Source organism: Engraulis encrasicolus, chromosome 21 (assembly GCF_034702125.1).
Source record: "Engraulis encrasicolus isolate BLACKSEA-1 chromosome 21, IST_EnEncr_1.0, whole genome shotgun sequence".
In the NCBI taxonomy this organism is placed as follows: domain Eukaryota; kingdom Metazoa; phylum Chordata; class Actinopteri; order Clupeiformes; family Engraulidae; genus Engraulis; species Engraulis encrasicolus.
In genome coordinates, this window is record NC_085877.1 from 43,484,817 (window position 1) to 43,489,816 (window position 5,000).

Consider the following 5,000-nt stretch of genomic DNA (forward strand, 5'->3'; position numbering starts at 1 on the left):
CTCATCAACTAGTTGCTGGGCACTGCTCATTTTTCACGTCTGCCCGGCATTTCGCTGATGAACTAACGCTTGGACGTCTTGCCAATGTATTTTACAGCGGCAAAAATGCATCTAGGCGACGTTGGCAAGATTGGTGTGCCGTCTGGGTATGTTGGTTTTCAGTGCTGGGCAGTAGCGAAGCGACTAGTTTAATTACATTCCCTAGTAGCTTGGTCGTAGCGTCATTACTATGTATCGACTAACGTCCCTGTAGTTAGGAAATAAATAGTTTGGAAATCAATGTGAAATACCCTGGCATTTGCAACAGTAGGCAACCTGTCCTTAAAAAGTATGGGCCCTCAAAACAGCACTTGTTGCACAAATAAGTGTTGCATAGAGCAGTCTTTCCCAACCAGGGGTACGTGTACCACTAGGGGTACGCGAGCACCCTGCAGGGGGTACTTGGAAAAATGAAAACATGTATGGAGCATAGTCACATTGGGATATAAAGCATGAGTCAGGGGGTACTTGTGGTATGAGAAAAGGCTTAGGGGGTACTTAAGACAAAAAAAGGTTGGGAAACACTGGCATAGAGCACGCCACCCCGAAATCAATGTGAAATACCCTGGCATTTGCAACAGTAGGCAGCATGTCCTTAAAACGTATGGGTCCTCAAAACAGCACTTGTTGCACAAATAAGTGTAGCTGGCCTCTTCAAGAAATTGAAATTATGCATGGTCACTTTTTCTTATTGTTTCACGTGGAGGTCTACTGACATTGTCTAAATAATGTAGGCTAGTTTATGTCCATGTATTATATTAGGACCCAAGGTTAATGGGTTATTCTGTTTACCATGTTTTCACAGGCTGCTGTCTCATAATATGGCGAAGACGAGTCACTTGAAGGCCTAACAGCTCTTATGAGGAGCAGTCTTGCCATAGAAGACTGAAAGAATGTAAGATTAACTTCTTTGTGACCAATATGACTTGCTCATTGATACATTAGCTATGTCAATATGAGATGCATGGCGAAGTATTTAATTTATTTGTCTCTCTTCTAGGAGCTGTAGAAACAACAGGGTGCCTGCTGCAGTATGACGAGGACGCCCTGATCATAGAAGGTCCAGTGTCTTGGCAGGGTGAAATGGCACTGATATCGGTATGTGGTGATATCAGTTAAAATTAATGAATTAATTCTCATATCTGAATAATGTGAACACTGGATTTACCACACACTCACACACACCCTAGTCCTAGATTATACAACCAAGGTTACTTTTACCACAGCTCTGGCACTGCATCAAATTTCTTTTCTTTTTTATAGAACTGGACAGGTCATTTATTCGTTCCCCTTGTTTTTTGCAGTGTCCTGCAGGATGCTGTGTCCTGCAATCCTGTGTGCTGTGCTACAGACGCGTGTGGAGGTCAACCCGAAATGGGCACAGTAGCGTGAAAGAGGGTAAGCTTAACCTATAGCCTACGTCAGGGTTGGGGAACCTTTCTCATTCGAATGGCCACTTCAAATTCATCCGAGGGGCCATAAAAGTCCTCCAAGGGCCGTACTATGAACACAAACCAGGATTTTCCCTTTCACTTTAGGCCTATATTGAAGGCAGCCACATTTAAACAAACGCCAACTTCTTCAGGTTCCCTGAATATAACTTAATTGTATTGCTAATGTATTTTCTAAGATTCCTTTACAAAATATGTCATATTTCATGTGAAGATGGAATTGCATTAAAATTATATCGGGGGCCGGATAAAACAGCCTCAAGGGTCGCAAACGGCCCTAGAGACATAGGTTCCCCACCCCTGTCCTACATTGTCAATATGACTTGTGCTACTTTATAGATAAGTTGTCAATGCTGTGCATTGCTATGTTTTGATTTTATTTTCTTACATCCTACAGATCCTGGCAGGGAGACGGTAGTGTCCTGCAGGATGGTGATGGGCAATCTTACAAGAGACCACAGAAAACTGATATAGTGTAAGATTATCCCTGTTGGGCTCAATATGTCTTGCTTATTGATATATTTGCTATGTCAATATGAGGTGCATGACGAAGTATTTATTTATTTGTTGTTTCTACAGCTCCCAGAAGTGAGACTGAGTGCCTGTTGCAGTATGACGAGGAAGCAGTGACCAGAGACCTTCAGTAGACCCTGCTGGCATGATTGGCGGCTGAAGAACATAATCAACAGCAATGTTTATAATATTGTACATACCTGTATAGTCTGCACTAAAATGCTGTACCTGTACTATTTTTCCTCTTACTTTCATATTTACTATGAATTGACAACTTTTACTCAAATCCATTTTTGTATGTGCCCTGACTAAAACTATCCTTAAACCTAACCTGTCAGAGGTGTAATAACAACCTGCTCTTAGCAATGTGGCAGCAGTCTACTTGGATGCAGCGGGGAACATAGAACCCTTTTTTTGAAAAAGCATTGTATGTTTCTGAGTTTTATGAATTGTGCCCTTCCCAAACCTAACCTGTCGTAGGGGCCTATGAAATCCGTTTTTTTTAATTATTATTATTTACATTTTTGAACTTATTTTCCCCTTTCACCCCCCCCCCCCAAAAAAATAAAAAATAAAATACAAAAAAATCTTAGTTATTTAGTTCAAACTGGTGGGTGGACAGAGCCAACCACTCATGGTTGAATGGTAGGTAGAGAAAAGAAAAGTAAAATTACCTACTAGCTTTTTGTAATATCAGCCCTCAAAAATATTCCAGGTAATAAGGTAGCTGTATTGTACATGCGCATATATTCTATTAAATACACGTGACGCACGCACCCAACTAGAAGGCGAATTCACTTCTGGTGCATTGAAGTTGTTGGACTCTGGCTGCATCAGGTTTTCTCGAATACTTGGCTATATTGCAACGTGCAGCTTAGAGACATTTTGGGTCACGTTATATGTAGGCATTAAATAAATAGCCTCGCAAAGTCCCTACCGTCTACCGTTTCACTCAAACACATGTTTTACAAGACGGCCGTTTTCTTCTGATGGTGACTTGACCCTTTTTCAAAGTTGATGCTAACTTTTAGTCACTATGCACGGAGAGCCGCCCGTCTTTTCTGTGTCGCATCGCATTGTCTTAACAGACGGTCAGGACAACGCGTTTATGCCTGACCTCACCTGTTCTACTAGGCAAAATTTGAGTGCTGTTGAGTATTAAGATTTCTTCATTGCTCTGACGGCCAGTGTTAGGACGTGGGAGACAATCGGAAACGCCGCTTGGGAGAGAGATGCGTGTTTGTTTCTGAGTTGTACATTTGTGACCTGAGTAGGCTACTGTAGCCTATACATCACTGCATATAGCCTAGAGTATATTGTTTGCAGGGTATGTGTGTAGTTTTAAATTATGTATATTTATGAAATGCACGGTTCCTGTCTAAGTGTGTGTACATTGTTTGGTGTGATATTAAAAGCATTTAAAAAAATCATTTTCATTTCATTCATTTTCATTTTAGCAATAAATTCACATCATGCATGCTGAAGCCCCATCACAGTGCAGTCTATAATGATGTGAACATAATGATGTGAATACACAAAGTAAAATCAACCTAGGTATATTAGTAATAATAATTTTTGCATAATTATACGGACCTACCGTATAGGCCTACGGTATGCATAAATTAATCCAACGTGACCAATAGAAGGTCGTAGCTGCCGACCATGCTAACCAACAGCGCAGCTCTTTTACTTTGAGTCACGTGTCTTTTTCGTCCAATAAGAGCAAGGCTAGTCCGCGTTCCGGGCTGGCTGTCATTGCCTTTCATGTTAATCGTTGGGCCATTAACACCCTGCTGTGAGACCTCTCCACGGCTCTGATTCGCTTCCGGGCGATTTACGTGACACCAAAACTGTTAATTTCGCATTCTCTCAGCGCTCAAAATCAGACGAAAGTTAGGCAAGTCCGTGGGCGATTTGGGACGAGTTCATTGTCACAAATCCCCCTTTTCGTGCTGTGAGATAGATAGATAGATAGATAGATAGATAGATAGATAGATAGATAGATAGATAGAAGGTAAAGGATGAGGAGAGGGAAGATGGAGGAGGGAAATAGAGTGACCGTGATGGAAAGTGGGAGAGGAGGAGAGCAAACAGATAGAGACGGAGGATGGAGAGAGAACGGAGGGAAAGGAGAAAGAGAGAGACATAGGATGGAGAAAGAAGGGAGGGAAAGGAAAAAGAGAGTGACCGGGGATGGAGAGAGAACGGAGGGAAGAGGGAAATAGAGTGACCGTGATGGAAAGTGGGAGAGGAGGAGAGCAAACAGATAGAGACGGAGGATGGAGAGAGATGGGAGGGAAGAGGGAATGAGAGTGACATAGGATGGAGAGAGAAGGAAAAAAAGAGTAAGAGAGTGACATACGATGGAGAGAGAAGGTAGAAAAAGAGAAAGAGAGTGACAGAGGATGGAGAGAGAAAGGAGGGAAAGAGAAAGAGAGTGACTGGGGATGGAGAGAGAATGGAGAAATCAAGAAAGAGAGTGACATAGGATGGAGAGAGAAGGGAGAAAAAGAGAAAGAGAGTGACTGGGGATGGAGAGAGAACGGAGGGAAGAGGGAAAGAGAGTGACAGTGAGAGACAGGGAGAAGGACAGGGAGCCAGAGAAGCGATGAACAGGATGAAGAAAAAAAGGAAGAAAAAATAAAACGAATGAGGGAAGAGATTTAAAGGGGAGTTGATTGGCTTTCTTGGAAGGGTGTGTGTGTGTGTGTGTGTGTGTGTGTGTGTGTGTGTGTGTGTGTGTGTGTGTGTGTATGTGTGTGTGTGTGTGTTTCCACAACAACCCGACAACCTCTCTCTCTCTCCATCTCTCTATCTCTCTGTCTCTCTCTGTCTCTCTCTCTCTCTCTCTCTCTCTCTGTCCCTCTACTCCAATGGCACGATAGAGGCTGGTGGCATTGGGTTGTCTGCTAATTGAAAGACTGCAGATGCTTACACACCCAACAATGGTTTATGGTTGTAGAACTCTCCAACAATGCTTTATGGTTCTAGAACTGC

General features: G+C 42.6%; 1 long non-coding RNA gene across 1 annotated transcript in view; it reads left to right on the forward strand.

Annotated features, from left to right (window-relative positions):
• Positions 1–2,540, forward strand: part of LOC134437243 (uncharacterized) — a 3,656-nt gene extending 1,116 nt beyond the window's left edge. The window contains exons 2-6 of the long non-coding RNA XR_010032360.1: positions 845–934; positions 1,040–1,137; positions 1,344–1,437; positions 1,888–1,965; positions 2,070–2,540. This is a non-coding gene — a long non-coding RNA (uncharacterized LOC134437243). The remainder of the gene's footprint in view (positions 1–844; positions 935–1,039; positions 1,138–1,343; positions 1,438–1,887; positions 1,966–2,069) is intronic.
• Positions 2,541–5,000: the final 2,460 nt, after the last annotated feature.